The sequence below is a fragment of the Chiloscyllium plagiosum genome, unplaced genomic scaffold, assembly GCF_037043375.1.
Source record: "Chiloscyllium plagiosum isolate Xiang-an unplaced genomic scaffold, Cpla_swu_hap1 HiC_scaffold_2, whole genome shotgun sequence".
Taxonomy (NCBI): domain Eukaryota; kingdom Metazoa; phylum Chordata; class Chondrichthyes; order Orectolobiformes; family Hemiscylliidae; genus Chiloscyllium; species Chiloscyllium plagiosum.
The window spans coordinates 151,934,240-151,953,634 of NW_028270140.1; the positions used below are offsets into that span (position 1 = coordinate 151,934,240).

At 42.5% G+C, this 19,395-nt stretch overlaps 1 long non-coding RNA gene across 1 annotated transcript; it reads right to left on the reverse strand.

The window, feature by feature from the left end:
• Positions 1–1,669: 1,669 nt before the first annotated feature.
• LOC148152014 (uncharacterized) lies at positions 1,670–19,192 on the reverse strand. Its single transcript, XR_015751512.1, has 3 exons — positions 18,812–19,192; positions 7,215–7,553; positions 1,670–1,794 (listed from the first exon to the last, which is right to left on the reverse strand). It is a non-coding gene; the product is annotated as an uncharacterized LOC148152014 (long non-coding RNA).
• Between the last annotated feature and the right edge of the window lie 203 nt (positions 19,193–19,395).

Below are 19,395 nucleotides of genomic sequence, written 5' to 3' on the forward strand. Positions count from 1 at the left end.
ACATAAAATAAAGGAACAAGTGAGACGATTGGACAGGATATAAAAATCATCAATCAAAGGCAACAAAGTTAATAAGGAGGGAAAAATTACTGTACAGAGAAAGTTAGTCAGTCATGTAAGAGTGGATAGTTAGAGTTTCTCGAGACATTTTGTAGGGAAGTTAGCTAGACAGCTGACTTGTAATGTAAAGCATGGATTCAATTACCACATTAGCTGAGCTTACCGCAAAGGTCCCACTTTTTCAACTTCACCTCTTACTTGAGATAAGATGATTATCAGGTTAAGCACACCACCAGTCATCTGTCTCTCTCTCTCTCTCTCTGATCAGAGAACACCACTGTGGTCCTCTGGGAATATGGCAACGTTACATTTAGATGGTTTAAAAACAACAGGAGTTTGTAAGATTAGTCATGGAAATGTCAGATGAATTAAACAGGTATTTTGCATTAGTCTTCAGGATAAGGGATACAAAAAACATTCCAGAACATTATAAATCCGGAAATGAAAAGGAAGGAGGAACCCAAGAAAATTCCAAACACCAGAGATGTGGTCCTGAGTAAATCATTGATGCTGTGGACTGACAGTTCCCTGAGTCCCTGATGGACTTCATCCCAGGGTCATTAAAGAGGAGCTGCTGGGAAAGTTGAATAATTGCTTTACATTTCCCACAATTCCCAACGTTCTGAGCTGGTCCCACTGCCTTCAACAATAGCGAATGTAACTCCTGTATTCAAAAAGAGACTGTGTTTTTAATTTGATCAACCGGTGCAAAGGTAGGTCACGAGGTCAGCCCCAAAACAGATCAGTGCCTGAACATTACCCCCACTGCACAGGCCTGAACAGAAGCCCATGTTACCATTCCACCCCGAGATGTCTGTTACTCAGACTATCTGAGGCACCATGTTGTCTTTTTGCAGCAAATCAATTTTAACAATAAAAAAAGGAATTGTTTCAAATTGCAGCTTCCGTTATGTTCTATCGAGATCCTGTACTGAGTGGGAATGAATGGAAAAGGTGTGGTCTGTTGGGATTGTGTCAAATGGAAGTGAATGAGAAGACATTTTGGTGCATTGAGAGTTGACAGTAATGGGGAGAAGAATGGGGATTAATCCATCAGAGTTTAATAGAATGGATTGGAATGGCCTTGGTTGTGAAACAGCCTCAATCTTCAATCACCCATGAGTCAGACATCAGACAGTGGGTGATGCTATTGAACAGGCCACCTTCACCCACCCTCCACCACCCACCAAAGACAAAGCCAGCGTTTTCAGAGAATGTACTGAAGAGGAGAGAGTCGGTGAGGGAAAATTAATCCAGGGTCATTGTTTATTGCTGTTTCAAAAACAGAACCATCTTGTTTTATTAACCTCATTCTCTACAGAACCCACCTCCTTTCTTCCTGAAGGTGATGAAGATGATGACAATGATGATGATGAGGAGGAGGAGGATGAGCAGTGGAATGACCAGCGAATATACTGAGACATACTGAGCAGGCTGAGTCTTCATTGTAAAACAGCAAGAACAATATTGGTTAATAATATCGCAATGTTGCTGCAGTGAACACTGTAGCAAGGTTATAGAGTGTGAGATTAAATGTACACATTGGGCATTCTTTGACAGAGCAATCCAGTTCATCCCCCTCCCCCTGTCCTTCCCTATAACCCTGTAACGTGCTCCTTTCCGAATACTTATCTCTTGTTTCTGAAAGATGCCTCTGTTGAATCTGTTTCCATCGTCCTGTCAGGCAGTGCTTTCCAGATCAGGACAATTCTTGAAGGAGGCAGCTGCTTAATTCTGTGACACAGAATAGAAGTTTAGATGGATATTTTACATCGTTCCACAGGGCAGTTGTTGGATCCAGTGCTGACTTGCCCGGTCTCAGCTGGATAATGGGAAGGACAGATTTAGCTCCAGCTCCCCCGGACTGAGGGAGAGAAGAATTGGTAATAGTGACTGACCTCGGGATTCCGGCACACCAGATGTTGTCATGAAGGAATCAATAACAAATATTGCTGGAGAAACTCTGCAGGTTTGGCAGCCATCTGTGGACAGAACTCAGAATGAAAGTTTTGAGTCCAGTGATCCATTATCAGAACTGACAGCTGCTAAGGAAAGGTGGTATGTAAACTGTTGACAGGGGATTGTGGGACCGGGGTGGAAGTGGGGGGAAATGAGTGAGAGGCTGAGTGGTGACTGAGCCCAGAAGGTGAGAAAGACAGTCACATAGACAAAGGGACACTGAATGGCCCTCCAGGGAGAAAAACAATGTGATAATGGGGACCAGGAAATAGGTGAAAGCAGCTCATGTCATTACCAGGCCTGAGATGTGCTGTGGTGGGATTTGAACCCATGATCTGGGTGTCTGGATTGGTCACCCAGTGACAGTAGCAGAAAACCACCACCTTCCTTTATAACCCATGTGTGAATGCAGGATGAGGATTGGTTCCACATTGTTGTGTTTCCTCACACAGTCAGATGGACATTGGGGGAACATACTAGCATTGATGGAACTATTCCTGATGAAGGTGTGAACACTTTCATTGCAACCAAGAGAGACACATTAGGCTGTTGCACCTTCCTGCTCGTGGAGATGATCTCAGTGTCAGTATAACTTTGTGCATTTGGAGATTGAACTGAATGTTCTCAGTGTGTCAACGTCTTTCAATACTGACATCAGAATGAACCGAAAAGAATCAGCACATCAAATTACACTAAACATTTAAAAAATCAAATTTCAAACACAAAAGCAAAATATTGCAGATGCTGGGAATTTGAAATAAAAATCAAATAGTCAGCAGGCCAGCTAATACCTGTGGAGAGAAACAATTTCACATTTTAATTCAATGACCTTTCACGAGAAAATCAAATTGTAAAAAGTTCACACAATCTGTTCCACCCAAACTATCGACCCTTTATAGACTAAAGCCTTAATCATGGTCATTAAGTTATGAGGGTGTGACTGGCTCAGTCAGCCTTTATTGCCCATGTCTCATAGTTAAGAACCAGCCACATTACTGTGGGTATGGAGTCACATGTAGGCCAGGCCAGGTTAGAATGGCAGTTTCCTTCCCTAAAGGACATCAATGATCCAGATGGGGATTTACAACAATCAACAGTGGTCACACAGCCATCTTTAGATTCTTACTTTGACAATTTATTTGATTTCACATTGTACCATCTGCCAAGGTGGGATTTGAACCCTGGTCCCCAGAACATTTCCTGGGTCTCTGGATTAACAGTGCAGTAATAATACCATCAGTTGTTGCCTTTTTTGCAGAATGATTTCTTACATGTGTACCAGTAGCTGGGTTTCCTTCGGGATCAGATACTGAGAATCAGGTTCTGACCTGTATTCCACCAGACACAGGTAAGTGTGATTGTCCCTCACTCTCAGCTGGTTTATCCCGGTCGAGGCGTTTCCCTCCTCTGAGCTCGTACCAATTTCCACCGTGTATAGTTGTCCAAGTTCCCTGTGATTGGGCTCTAAATGTAATGACGTGTTGATAGGGCTCCTTCCTCATCCAGGTAACAGTGGTCAGAGTGTGGGAGTCCCAGCTCCTGAAGATACAGGGTAAAGTAACTGAATCTCCCTCAGTCCCAGTCACCACTGAGGCATTTCCCTGAGCAGCTGAGGCAAGGACAAACATCAGAATGAACTCAGGTCCCTGGTGCCAGTGCTAACCACTGAGCCATCATGCCACTCCTCAGGAGATGGGAGAGATACCAATGAATATTTTGTGTCAGTTTTTGATGTGGAGAAAGAAGTGGAGGCGAGAGAACTCTGAGAAATAAATATTGACATTTTGAAAACAGCTTGCATTACAGAAGAGGAATTGTTAGAGATCTTCGAAAATATGAATCTCTGAGACGTGATCTACTCAATCCCAGGACTTTGTCAGAAGTTAAGAGGAAATTGCTGGGCCCCCTGCAGGAACATTTGTATCATCCATAAATAACAGTCAGGTGCTGAATGACTGGAGAGTGGCTAATGTTCAAGAAGGAATGTCAGGAGAAGCCTGGGAACTTCAGACCTGTGAGTCTGACTTCGGTGGTGAGGAAGTTGTTCTGAAATTTTGGATTTATATGCATTTGGAGAGGCAAGGAATGATTCGGGATAGTCAGCATGGTTTTGTGCGAGGGATATCGTGTCTCACAAACTTGATTGAGTTTTTTGAAGAGATAAACAAGGAAATTGATGAGGGCAGAGGGGTTAACATTGTTTACTTAGACTTTGGTAAATCCTTTGACAATGTTCCGCATGGTAGACTAATTAGTGAAGTGAGATCCCATGGGATTCAGGGTGAGCTTGGCAAGTGGATGCACAATTGGCTGAAAGGCAGAAGACAGAGAGTGACGGTGGAGGGAGGGTTTTGTTCTGGAGGCCTGTGACCAGCAGGGTTCCACGGGGATCAGGGCTGGGCCCACTTTTGTCAGTCATTTATATCAACAATTTTGATGAGATGACAAAAAGCATGTTTTGCAAGTTTGTGGTTGATACCAAAATTGATAGAATATTGAACAGTGAAGAAAGTTATCTTAGAATACAAAAAGATCTTAATCAAATGGGTCAATGGGCTGAAGAGTGACAAATGGAGTTTAAGATAAGTGTGAGGTATTGCACTTTGGGAAAACAATCAAAGGGAAGACTTACACAATTAAAAGTAGGGCCTTAGGTTGTGCTGTAGAACAGAGACCTAGGGATTCAGGTACAGAATTCTTCCAAATTAGCATCATCTATATATACGGTGGTTCAGCACACTTGCCTTCATTGCTCAGACCTTTGATAATCGGAGTTGGGATGTTTTGTTCAGGTTGGACAGGATGCTGGTGAGGCCTCTATTGTGTCCAGTTCTGGTTACCCTGTTATTGCAAGGATATCATTTAGCTGGAGAAGAGATTTATCAGGATGTTGCAAATAAAGCAGGCCTTGAGTTATCGGAAGAGTCGGGAGCGACTAGGACATTTCTCACTGGAGCGTACAAGGTTGTGAGGTGATCTTATCAAGATCGATAAAAAGCATGAGGAATATAGATAAGGTGAATGGCAGGTGTCTTTTTGCTCAGGTGGGCGATTTCAAGACTGGGGCATATTTTTAAGGTGAGAGGAGAAAGATTTCAAAAAGACATAAGGAAGGCGGCTGAGGGGTGACCTTTTTAAGGTTTACAAAATTACGAGGAGCATGGATAGGATAAATAGGCAAAATCTTTTCCCTGGGGTCAGGGAGTCCAGAACGAGAGGGCATAGGTTTAGAGTGAGAGGGGAAAGATATAAAACAGACCTAAGGGGCAACATTTTCATGCAGAGGGTGGTATGTTTATGGAATGAGCTGCCGGAGGAAGTGGTGGAGGCTGGTACAATTGCAACATTTAAAAGGCATTTGGATGGTTATACGAATAGGAAGGGTTTGGAGGGATATGGGCCGGGTGCTGGCAGGTGGAATGAGATTGGGTTGGGATTTCTGGTCGGCATGGACGGGTTGGACCGAAGGGTCTGTTTCCTTCTTTATGACTCTATGCCTCTAAGGGGCAGTTTTTATTTTACACAGAGAGTGGTTTATGTGGAATGAACTTCCAGAGGAAATGGTGGATGTGGGGACAGTTACAACGTGTAAAAGGCATTTAGATAATTTCATGAGAAAGAAATGTTTGGAGAGATATGGGCCAAGCGCAGGCAGGTGGGACTACTTTAGTTTGGGATTATGGTCAGCATGGACTCGTTGAACTGATTATAGCTTGGAAAAGGTTAGTATAGATGCTGATAATGGGGAGGGGGGTGAGGAGGCAGGAGTAAACTCTCAGTGAAAACAGACCCCAGACAGAGAGAAAAGCAATTGGGGACCATTTGTCACTGACAATGGATTGTTTTGGTAGTAGCCCATGTGATGACAAGGCCTGGTGTGTGGGGGTTGGGGGAAGGAGGTAGGAGAAGGTGCTGAGGCCCTAAAATAATTCACCTCAATATTGAGTCCAGAAGGTCACTGGGTCCCCAAAAAGTGGGATGTGGAAATGGCAGGCAACTGGATGCTGAGAATCATTTTTGTGGGCAGAACATTTCTGTTCTGCAAAGTAATCACCCAGTCTGTGTTTTGTTTTCCCAATACAGAGTTAGAAGTGGACTGTGCAGAGTTGGTGGATTATGAGCAGCCCTGAGCCTGTGTGAGGTGGTGCTGATGGAGAGAGACGGCTCAAGATTGTGCATATGGCAACACATGACACTGAGTGTGAATGGCAGATTTCATTCTCTAAATCAAGTTGCCATATTATTACCAGACCATGGGCTGCTTTCTCTTGAGAGAGACAGAGACAACTGGTGGTGGTTTAACCTGAGGGCCACCACACTTCAGTGAGGGGAGAGTTGAGAAAGAGGGTGCTTCATGGTCACTTGAGCCAATGTGGGGATTGAACCCACACTGTTGGCATCACACTGCTTTGCAAACCAACCGTCCAGCTAACTAAACCAAACCCCAGATTCCCTAAAGTGTACGATTGAATCAGATCAGCTTTTCCAAATCTCAACAATGGTCACATGCAGCCATTAGGTTAGCTTTTTTTTAAATTGCAGATTTTAAAAAAAATTCACCTGCTGCTGTGGTGGGATTTGAACCCATGGCCCCAGGATTGGGTGTCTGGATTAGTCACCCAGTGACAGTAACAGTAACAGTACACCACCAACTCCTGTTATAGCCCAAGGGTGAATGCAGGGCTAGGATAGGTCCCACGTAGCTGTGATGCCTCACACAGTCAGATGGACACTGGGGGAATATACTTGCATTGATGGAACTATTTCCGATGAAGGTTGGAACCAAGAGGGACACATTAGTCTGTAGCACCTTCCTGTTCAAGGAGATGATCATAATGTCAGTGTAACTTTGGGTTGTTTAGAGATTGACCTAGATATTCTGAGTGTGTCAATGTCTTTCAATACTGACATCAAAATGCGCCTAAAAATTTCAGCACATCATAGTACATTAAATATTGAAAAAAATTAAATTTGAAACCAAAAGCTAAAATACTACAGATGCTGGACATTTTAAATAAACATCAAAATGCTGCAAACACTCAGCAGGGCAGACAATACCGATGGAGAGAAACAGGGTTAATGTTTTAGTTCCATGTCCTTTCAGCAGAAAATCAAATCACAAAACATTCACAGAATCTGTACCACTCTCATTGTGCACCTTCTACAGGCTGAAGAATGTGTGAACGGTTTCTTACCATGTACCTGCAACCGAGTCTCTTTCTGGATCCGATACAAAAGATTGAATCTTGATCTGTATTCCACCAGACACAGGTAAGTGTGATTGTCCCTCACACTCAGCTGGTTTATCCTGGTTGAAGCGTTTCCCTCCTCTGGGTTCCTGATGAGCTCGTACCGACTTCCACCGTGTCCAGTTGTCCAAGTTCCCTGTGATTGGGCTGTAAATGTAACGATGTGTTGGTAGGGCTCCTTCCTCATCCAGGTAACAGTGGTCAGGGGAGGGTAGGATCTGGTCTCGAAGATACAGGGTAAAGTAACTGAATCTCCCTCTGTTCCACTCACCACTGAGACATCTCCTTGAGCATCAAAGGAAAGGACAAACATCAGAATGGATGAGGTCAGTGTGCAGAAGGTCTTATTTCAATATGTTATATTCCTTTCAACTTCACAATAAAATGAACAATTAAAGACTCCACTCATATCTCTAACAGGTCTGTCCTCGACATTCCCCAGGAAGAGACACCCTGATCAAAATGTCTCCTCGCCACTCAATTTGAAAACCTTGATTACAAGATTAAAAATCAGACATCACCAGGTTATAGTCCAACAGATTTATTTTGAAGCACTAGCTTTCGGAGCGCTGCTCCTTCATCAGGTGATTGTGGAGTATAAGATTGTAAGACACAGAATTTATGGCAAATGTTTATAGTGTGATGTAACTGAAATTATATATTGAAGAAGACCAGGATAGTTTGTTCAGTCTCTCGTCCGTTAGAGTGACCATGTTGGTTTCAGTTCTTTTATATGTAAATCACAATTTTCTTTTAAAAGTTACGTTCTCAAGTGAACTTTAACAATTGGTGTCTGTCAGCCCAGATAATGTATTGAAGGTGTGAGCTCCCCTGTGTGATACTGTCTGTGCCACAATGTTTAGACTGATTCTAATCTAAAAAATGACTTTATAGAAACTTACATGGATTTTTGAGCAAAGTATGATGAAACTCTGAAAGTACAAATTCACCCCACAAAAGTATAGGTGTATGTGTGCATGTGTGTGTGTGATTGTGTGTGTGTGTGTTTGTTGAGGGGGTGGCTGTGAGTGTCTGTGAAAGAATGTGCGCATGTGTGTGAGTATGAGTATAAAGGGGTATAAGTCTGTAAGAGGGTGCATGTGTGAGTGTATTTGTGAGCGTATGAAAGAGCATCTGCGCCCGTATGTGTGTGTGTGTCGGGGGGGGGAGTGTCTGTGTGCATGCATGTCTCTGCATATGTGTGTGCAGGACCGCTGAAGTGTTCTCTGACTCGGGGCGGGGGAGCACTCTTGTCTGTTGATTGTTGTATGGTGCCCATCCATTCGTTGCCGTAGCTTCTGCTTGGTCTCACCAATGTAGCATGCCTCGGGCATCCTTGCCTGCAGTGGATGGGATAGACAACGTTGGCTGAGTTGCATGAGTACCTGCCACATACAGCAGTCTGGGACATTCAACCTTGGACTTTCAGGTGACCATCCTCCAAGGCGGACTTCGGGACAGGCAGCAACAAAAAGTGGCTGAGCAGAGGCTCTTGGCCCAGTTTGGTACCCATGGGGATGGCCTCAACCGAGATCTTGGATTCATTTCACACTACAGGTGACCCCATCACGCTATACACACAAACACACACAGACACTCCTACACACACACAGACACACACACACTCCTACACACACAGACACACACACACACACTCCGACACACATACACACACACACTCCTACACACATACACACACACACAGACACTCCTACACATACACACACTCCTACACACACGCACACACACACAGACACTCCTACACACACGTACACACACACTCCTACACACACAGACACACACACACTCCGATGCACATACACACACACACTCCTACACACACACACACACACACACACTCCTACACACACACATATACACACACTCCTACACACACACATATACACACACATATACACACACTCCTACACTCACACTCCTACACACGTACACACACAGACACTCCTACGGACGCACGCACACACAGACATTCCAACACACCCACACACACACGCGCGCGTGCACACACACACTCCTACACAAACACACACACACACTCCTACGGACGCACACACTGATGCAGACGCTCTCTCATACGCTCACACATACACTGCCACACTCACACATGCACCTTCTCACAGACTTTGTCCTTACACTCACACACAGGCACATACTCCTCACAGACATTCACAACCACCCCCCTCCCCCGCTTCCCCAACCCCACACTTATACCCCTTTATACTCATACTCACACACATGTGCACATTCTTTCACAGACACTCACAGCCACCTTCCCAACAAACACACACACACACACATGCACATATAAGTTTGTGGGGATGAATTTGTACTTGCAGAATAACATTTTACTTTGCTCAACAATCCATGTAAGATTCTATAAATTCATTTTTTTAGATTAGAATCAGTCTAAACGTTGTGGCACAGAGGGTATCACCCAGGGAAGCTCACACCTTCAATACATTATCTGGGCTGACAGACATTATCTGGGCTGACAGATACCAATTGTTAAAGTTCACTTGAGAATGGAGCTTTTAAAAAAAAGTTTTGTGATTTACATATAAAAGAATTGAAGTCAACATGGTCATTCTAACGGATGAGAGACTTAACAAACAATCTAGATCTTTTGCAATATATAATTTCAGTTACATCACACTATAAACCTTTGCTATAAATTCTGTGTCTTACAATCTTACGCTTCACAACCACCTGATGAAGGAGCAGCGCTCCAAAAGCTAGTGCTTCCAAATAAACCTGTTGGACTATAACCTGGCGTTGTGTGAGTTTTAACTTTGTACGTCCCAGTCCAACACCGGCATCTCCAAACCTTGGTTACAAGATATTTACATGATGTGGAGTTGCCAGTGTTGCACTGAGGTGGACAAAGTCAGAAGTCACACTACACCAGGACTTCACCTGATGCAGGAGCAGTGCTCTGAACCTTGTTATTTCAAATAAACCTGTTGGACTATAACCTGATGCCGTGTGACTGCTGAAGGTACTTACAGATCGGATCCATTGAACCCTCCTGAATTCATTCATGCAGAACCCTCCACCCATTGCTCAAAGTTAATTTTCTTTAGACGAGGTCAAGGATTTTACAGCCTTCCCCCTCACTCTGTTGCTCAAACACATTCAAAGTATTGACCACACTCTGTGTGAAGGAGAACCCCCTGGTGTCATTCCTAATGTAACCATTCACCAGCTCCAAGTTGTGACCTTTGAAATGAGCACAGGTTAATTTAAACTCAGAGTCCAGATTAAACTTTTCTACATTAAGTAAGATATTTGGGTGCAGGAGGAGGGGGATAATCAGCCATGTGGCTCTTTGCTTCATGAACTTAAAAGAGGAGCTGAGAGGTTAAATGTTTCCTCATCTCAATTTACATAGAAAATCCGTTATTTTGCAATTGTTCCCCTGTTTGACTTTTGTTCACAAGAGCAAATATCCTCTCAGAATCTGTCTTGTCAAACTCCTCAGCATCTTGAGGAAGGGTCACTCTGCCTGAAACGTTAACTCTGATTTCTCTCCACAGGTGCTGCCAGACCTGCTGAGCTTTTCTGATAATTTCCATTTTTGTTTCTGATTTGCAGCATCTGCAGCTTTGTTTTTGCTTTTTCCTCAGGATGTTCTTTGTTTCATTTATTTCTACTTTTGTTTTATTCCATCATGGGTGTCACTGGCCCGGATTATGTGCATGTATTGTCCATCCTGATTGCCCAGGTGAAGCTGCTGTTACGAGACGGCGGTGAAGCCTTCTGCTAATTAAACCAACCACCCAGAAAAGCTCACCTCGCATCGCCATCTGTTAATGTATGAGGAATAGAGAACTCCCAAAATTCACTTTTATATTAAAAATCAAATTATTCTTTAACTCTCAAAGTGAATATTAAACAACAACTATTTCCAACTTTAAGCCTCCTTTCCCTAAACTGCTTGTTCTCTGCCTCCAACTCTATAACAATCTACTGTTCCAAGAACTACCCATATTAAAGTTACATCAGCTTCATTACAAAACCACACAGTGGCTGTTATTATTGATGTGTTTCTTCTTTCAGCTCATTATCTCCCTGAGTTGTCTTCTGTCTTTCACTGCAAAGATGTTTCATATGAGAAAGGTACCTTTGGTACAGAATGTTTTGAATGACAGCTTCTCAATGCAGTTACTTTATGTCTAACTTTCAAAATGTCTGCTTTTTTTATACCCCAAACATCAGGTGGTTTCATTGTTTTGAAGTTGGCAAAAACAATAAATTCAAACGTGATTGGGTTTTAGTATCCTGGGGCAAAGTTTACACTGATTGGTTAGATTCAAATTATAGTCAAAGCAACTGAGGTATCTAGTTTACAGCTAAATGTTACATATTTTCAATTTTCCAGTACACTCTGAGACTGCTCGTTAGTCACATGACAGGTGCCTGCATGTTCTCAGTGTAGAACACCTTTCACTCTCGCTTAAAGGTACAGTACGCATCTTCAACTTCATAACAAACCCCGAAGAAAAAAATGAACCATCATAATGAAAAGATGTCTCAATGTTTTGCCTAATTCTTAACTCCATGACAATGAAATACATAGGATATTAATTTAAGTTCATATTAATTTCCACACACATATGTATAACATTGTTATCTGTTCAACCTTATTTAAAATTTATCCGTTAAATTTGCGATAATGTTGTATGGCCAGTACCAAACTTAACAATTCCTTTTCGATGGGAGAATATTTTTCTCTGGTGGGTATTGGGTTTCTTTGAAAAGTAACCGACTGGCTATTCAATTCCATCATCATCTTCCTGTAGCAGTACAGCCTCAAGTCCAATATCATGAGCATCGATTGCAACTTTGATTGCAACATTTGGTGCAGCTAAAACTGGTGCCGTGGTTAATACAACTCTTACATTGTCAAGTGCCTCCTGGCATTGTTCCATCCACCGAAATGTTGTGGTCTTCTTCAGGAAATCCGTGTGTGAAGTCACTACCCTGCTGACATTTGGAACAAACTCCCAGTAGAATCCACTTAGTCCCCAAAATCAAAGCACTTCTTTCTTTGAGGTTGTTTGTGGAAATTCCTCGATGGTCTTTGTCTTTGCATTCCTGAGGGTCAACATTTCATGACCGATGTTATGTCCCAATAATGTCTCCTCTGCCTTCGCAAATTGTGTTTTCTTTAATTTTATTACCATTTTGCTTCTCTTAATCGTTCAAAGAGCTGTGTGCCAACTGTACCATGTGATCTTTCCATGACTTACTAAAGATCACTGCATCATCCAGATATACTGCACAGTTTGTTAACACAGCCACACCTCTGTTCACGAGCCTTTTAAATGTGGCTGGTGTGTTCTTTATTCAAAAGGGCAACACTTTGAATTGACATAACCCATTTGGGATGACAAACGCAGAAATTTATTTCACTTTCTCTGATAAAAGGATGACAATACCTAAACAGTAAGTCCAACTTTGAGATGTAAGGCGCTTGTCCAACTTTCTCTATACAATCCTCCAATTTTAGTATTGATCTGAGTTTGATTTTGTAATGGCCTTAACCTTACAATGGCCCACGCAAAATAGTTGAATCCCATTCGGTTTGGCAACTAACACGATCATCGAACTCCACTTGCTTTGACTGAGTTCGATGATAGCTTCATTGAGCATTGCATCCACTTCCTTCTGGACCTGTGTGGCGTTGAAAGGATTAAGCCTGTTGGTGTGTTGTTTTATTGGAACAGCATTCCCTACTTCTACCTCATGCACAAGAGGATCAGGCCTCTCTATCTATTCCTGCATAGGTCCTTGTACTGCTGCAACAATCCTTTCAACTGGTTCTTTGTTCCTGGGACAGATTGTTCACTAACCTATCCCACTCCTCAAGGACGTCTTCATTGTTTAATGTATTTTAAAGCAATCAAACTGCACAACATGAGATTTGATTCTTCACTCTGTGGGGCAGTAACTAACACTGTTCCTCCAGTTCCCCCTCTCTATTATAATAATGTTTCAACATATTCACATGACATACCCAATATAGTTTTTTCCTGTCCAGCGTCTTTCCCAGATAATTTACCTGACTCAACGTTTTTCTCAATTTGTCAGGGACCACAGAACCTGACTTTGAAAGGATATCCTGTCATTGGTAACAATACTAACACGTCATCCCCACAGGAAAATGTCAGAATTTCGGAGTTTTTATCTGCCACCTGCTTCAATCTTCACTGCACCCTCTTTCAGTGCTGTTTAGCTAACTCACCGGCCTGATTTAATCTCTCTCTCACGTCCGATACATAATCCAAGTGTGTGACCTCCGACTTCAGTCCTCTCAATTTCTCTTTAAGTAATTTCAAAGTACCTCTCACTTCATGTCGAATATTAACTCAAAGGGAATGAACTGAGTCGATTCATTTGAGCCATCTCTAATGGCAAACAATATGAATGGGATACCTTCATCCCAATCATTCAGGTAATCCTGACAGCACACTCTTAACATGGTCTTCAGGGTCTGATGCCACCTTTCCAAAGCTCCCTGAGTTTCAGGATGATATGCACTTGGTTTAATGTGCTGTATGCCTAATCTATCCATGATTTCTTTAAACAGCTGAGCAATAAAATTAGACAATGATCTGACTGAGTCTCTCTGGGTAGCTCATACCAAGTGAAGAAAGCTACTAACTCCTCTACCACCCTTTTTGCCTTAATGCTCCGTAATGGAATTGCATCCGGAAATCTGGGAGACACACCCATTATGGTTAGCAAGTACTGGTTCCCAATTATAGTTATAGGGAGGGAACCGACACAATCATCATAACCCACGTGAAAGGTTCTTCAAATGTGGGAACTGGCAACAAAGGTGTTGGGTTTACTTCTTTGGCTCACCGACCAGTTGGCTTGTATGACACTTACGGCAAAAGTTAACAACATCTTTGTGCATCCCAGGCCAATACAACTGCTTTTGTACCTTAATCTGAGTCTTCCTTACACTGAGGTGACCTCCTACTGGTAGTTCATGTGCTCCATGGAACATCTCCTGTCTGTATACTACCAGCAACACAATCTGGTGCAAGTTGAATGATGTGAGTTTTTAAACTCGTCAGCAGAATAACCTCTCCTCGAGCCTCAAAGGTCTTATCTATCTTTAAAGCACGTACCCATCTGTCAAAAAGACTGATTGATTCTTTCAAACTCAATTCAAGTCTGACTTGGTTCCTTCTTTATATTTCTGAACCACTGTCAATACACTTCTGGTACCAATTCATAAGCACTCAAAATAGCATGTTTGACATCGTCATAATCTCTTGACCCCTCATCTGACAGCACTGCAAATACCTCACTAGCTCTGCCTACCAGCTTATTCCGAACTAGCATTACACAGAGGTTCCCTGACCACTCCCTATGCCCAGCCAAATTGTCAAATGAAATAAAAAAGGCTTCAACATCTTTCTCATCAAAATGTAGCAGAGCTTTGACGTATTTGTATTATCACGACCTTCACTCTTCATCTCCTTCCTGTTAACTTGGCTTTCCTGACTAATTCACAACTTCCGAAGTTCAAATTCACTCTCCCTTTCTCGTTCTCTTTCTCCGCTCTCTCTTTGCTCTGCTAACAACATTCTCTCTCTTTCTTTTTCACTGTCTCTCTCTCTCTCTTTCTTTTTCTTTTCTCTTTCTTCTCTCTTTCTCTCTCCCTTTCTTCTCTTTTTCTCTCTCTGTCTCTTTCCCTCCATTTATTCTATCTCTCTTTGTCTCTCTCTCTCTCTTCTTTTCTTCTCTCATGGCTCTTCTTTCCTTTTCTTTATCTTGTAACTCCATTTTCCTCAGTTGTAAACTACATTTTTCTAACTCTCCTGCACTTGTCTGTTTCTCTGACACACCAAAGTGCTTGACTAACTCCCTTACAATTTCAGCTTTCCCATGTCTCTGGTTAGATCCAATTCTATGGGAGATTTAAACAATCCTTCGATAAGCACATGGATGATGATGGGATAGTGCAGGGGGATGAACTGAGAATAGTTCACAGGTCGGCACAACATCGAGGGCCGAAGGGCCTGTTCTGTGTTGTATTGTTCTATGTTTTATGTTCTATGTTCGAACCTCAATGCTAATTCTAAACGGATGGCTATCTGCTGTCTTTCTAAACTTTTTTCGCAAATTTGGAACCATTTTCAAACCGCACAACGTCTTCAGCAATTTCAAGAGCCATTTCTCTCACTTTTAATTTAACCAACCACAAATAACCGAAAATATATCAATTCTCTGAACCAACATTTTCTTTAAAAATCTCGGACACTGATCGGCAAGTGTTTAAATCTGCTGGGATCTTTTGTACCCAAATCTTTCCAAATCTCAGACTGGATCTGTCTAAACCCGTCCAAATCGCAGATGAGCCCCCAAAATGTAACGACATGGTGGTGAACCCCTCTGCTAATTAAACCAAACACCCAGAAAAGCTCACCTCACATCATAATCTGTTAAAGTCTAAGTGATAGAGAACTCCCAAATTCCACTATTTCAACAAAAAAAAATCAATTTATTCTTTAACTCTCAAAGTGAACATTAAACAACAACTATTTCCAACTCTAAGCTTCCTTTCCCTTAACTCATTTCACACACACACACACTTTCTCACCCTCACAACGCACACCCCAGACAGACACACACACAGACAGACAAAGACCCACAAGCACACATATATTTTGTGTGGTGAATTTGTACTTGCAGAGTTACATTGCACTTTGCTCAAAAACTGCATACATTCATATATAACTCTGAGCTCAAAAACTGCATGAATTTATGTAAAACTCTGTTATCTCACTTTTTAGATTAGAATCAATCTAAACATCAGGTCATAGACAGAGAACACAGGGGGCTAACACCTTCAACATATTGTCTAGCTATCACCATTGTTAACAGCTAACCCGAGAATGCAACTTTAAAAAAAAGGGTTTTGTGATTTACACATGAAAGAAGTGAAACTATCACTGTATTCTAATAGATGAAAAGCTTAAGAGACAATCAATTTTTCAATGTATAATTTCAGTTACATCACACTGCAAATTTTTGCTATAAATTCTGTGTTACGATCGAGCCCTCCACAATCACCTGATGAAGGAGCGTCACTCCGAAAGCTAGTGTGCTTCCAATTAAACCTGTTGGACTATAACCTGGTGTTGTGTGATTTTTAACTTTCCCTTAACTGCTTGCTATCTGCCTCCAACTCTATAACAATATACTGTTCCAATAACCACCTGTATTAACATTACATCAGCTTCATTACAAAACCACACAGTGGCTGTTATTGTCAGTGTGTTTCTTCTTTTGGCTAAAGATCTCCTGTGTCGACTTCTGTCTTTCACTGCAAAGATGTTTCATATGAAGAAGGACCCTTTGATTGAGAGTGTTTTGTACAGCAGTCTCTCAATGGCAGGTACTCTCTGTCGAACTTTCAACATATCTGCTTTTTTTTTATACCCCAAACATCAGATTGTCTCATTAGTTTGAGGTTGGCAAAAACAATAAATTCAAACTCGATTGAGTTTTAGTATTCTGAGGGATAATTTAATCTGATTGTTTAGATTCAAATCATGCTCAAAACAACTGAGGTATCTCGTTTGCAGTGAAATGTTATATATTTTCAATTTGGCCAATTAAACTGCTGGAAGCTGTCAGTGACTGAATCAAATTGAATTGAGTCGAATTGAATTGAATTGAATCAAACTGAATTGAATTGAATTGAATCGAATTTATTGTCACATGTACCGAGGCACGGCAAAAACCTTTGTCTTGTGAGCAGTACAGGCAGATCACAGAGTTAATTAGCACAGATAGTAAATAATAGGTAAACAACGGAAAAAACAAAAAGACAGGTACAGGCGAAAATGCCTGTTGTTAACATCAAGGCTGTATTTGAGCGAGTGTAGCATCAAGGAACCTGAGCAAAACTGAATCCAGTGGGAAGCCGAGGAGGGAAACCTCCATGGGTTTCAGTCAGACCTGGCACAGAGGAAGCTGGTTGTTGTTCTTGGAGATCAGTCATCTCAGCTCCAGAACACATCTCTACAGGAGTTCCTCAGGTTAGTGTGTCCTTGGTCAAACCATCTTTAGCTGCATCATCAATGACCCTCCCTCCACCATAAGGTCAGAAGTGGGGATGGTTGTTCACTGATGAACATGGGATACAGGAGGACATCTCCACCTACAAGCTTCCCTCCAAGACACTCACCATCCTGATTTGGGAATATTTCATCATTCCTTCAGTGTCACTGGGACAAAGCCTTGGAAATCCTTTACCAACTGTATCGTGAATGTCTCTGCAGCTGAGGGAATACAGCAGTTCAAGAAGGCAGCTCACCATTCCTTCTCCAGGGCTGGCCAATAAAGGCTGACTGTGCATGGGACACCCACATCCCCTTGGACAATGAAAAGATAGTTCCAAGTCAGGATGGCCTGTATCCGATTTCATTTTTCACTGAGGTCTTCAAGGTCCCTACTTTGGAAGGTGCTGGTGGAGGGAATGTTGCTGTCTTGCTGCAGTGTATTTTATCGTTATTTTTATTCCCACAATGATGTTAGGGTGGGATTTCCAGGTCTTTGACCCAGTAATAATGACAGAGCAGTGATATATTTTCCTGCACAGTTCCAGGCAAGTGGGAAGTATTTCATCACACTCCTGACTGGCCAATAGGCTTTGCAGTCAGGAGGTGTGTTAATTCATAGGATTCTTAGCCTGTGACCTGCTCTTGCAGCCATAGTTTCATTTGCACTCCTGGGTTCACTCCTTATCCACAACTGAGGGGCAGTTAAGAGTCAACCACATCACTGTGGGTATGGAGTCAAATGTAGGTCAGATCAGGTAAGAATAGCAGATTTCCCTCCCAAATGGACATGATTAACCCAGATGCTTTTTTAATGGTGATGGTTACACGGTCATTATTAGACTAGTTTTCAGTTCTAGATATTTTCAAATTCAAATTTCACAAACTGCCACAATCCCCAGGACATTAGCCTCTGGCAAGGACAGTTCCCACCATTTTCTCCTCAGCCAATAGAGGTGGAGGATAGCAACAGTGAAGTTCTCGGCCAATGTGAGCTGAGGGTTCCTTCACCCTGAGATGAGCTCATCCAATGAGGGTTCAGGAGGTGCCAGGTATCTCTTGTCCTCACCCAATGCTGATAAAGCTGGACCTTCATTGGTGGGGATCTTGGAGCTTGGATTGTCACTGATGTTTTCTCTGTTCCCCATCCCAGAGCAATGAAGCCAGTTTGAACGTGATAATGAATGAGTGTGAATTTGGGAGGTTTCAAAGATGGTGATGGAATGGTCTCTAAATCCCAGTCATGTCTCTTTCTCTCTCTGTCTCTCTCTCTCTCTCTCTCTCTTTGTGCCTCTCTGTCTCTGTCCTTCTCACTGCCTCCTGCCTGACACCAACTGGAAGAGCCCAGTAGAAGGAGCCAACCCAAGAGCTCCCAGACCAGGTGGAGCCTGTTCCCATTGAGCTGTCAGGGCAGTGACACATCCAAACATTGTTCCTCACCTTTCACTTTCAAGCGTGTTCCTTTTCCAGATCCAAACTTGTCAATATTGAGATCCACACAACACCAATAGGACCCAGCATCCTCCCAGCTCAGTCCCTCCATCATTATTGAGGCATCTTTGTTGCTGAGGTTCCCCACGAATCTGAATCGATTCCCACCATCCCGCTGTCTCACATTCTCACACAGCTCACCCTGGGAATGGTCTGGACCAGGATATCTACACTTAAAGATTAAAGCCTGTGTTTCCTCCTTGTACCATAAGATGGAGCCGGTGAGTGTGAGGTGAGTGTCAGGGTGGGTGAAGCTGCAGGGAAAGACAGCGGAGCCTCCTTCTTCAGCCCTCACTCCATCCGCGATTGTCATTGACCAACCATTAACAGAATCTGCTGTGAGGGGAGAGAGAGAGAGAGAGAATATAAGACATCATCACAGACACGAAACAGTGAGGTAAAGCATTGAATCTGTTATTTCGTGAGAAAAGGTATGATACGATACAATTGTGGTTTCTGAACAGACTAGTGACAGTGTGGAATGAGCTCCAGGCTGGATACAACTGAGGGCTTCGGGTGGTTTTTGTAAACAT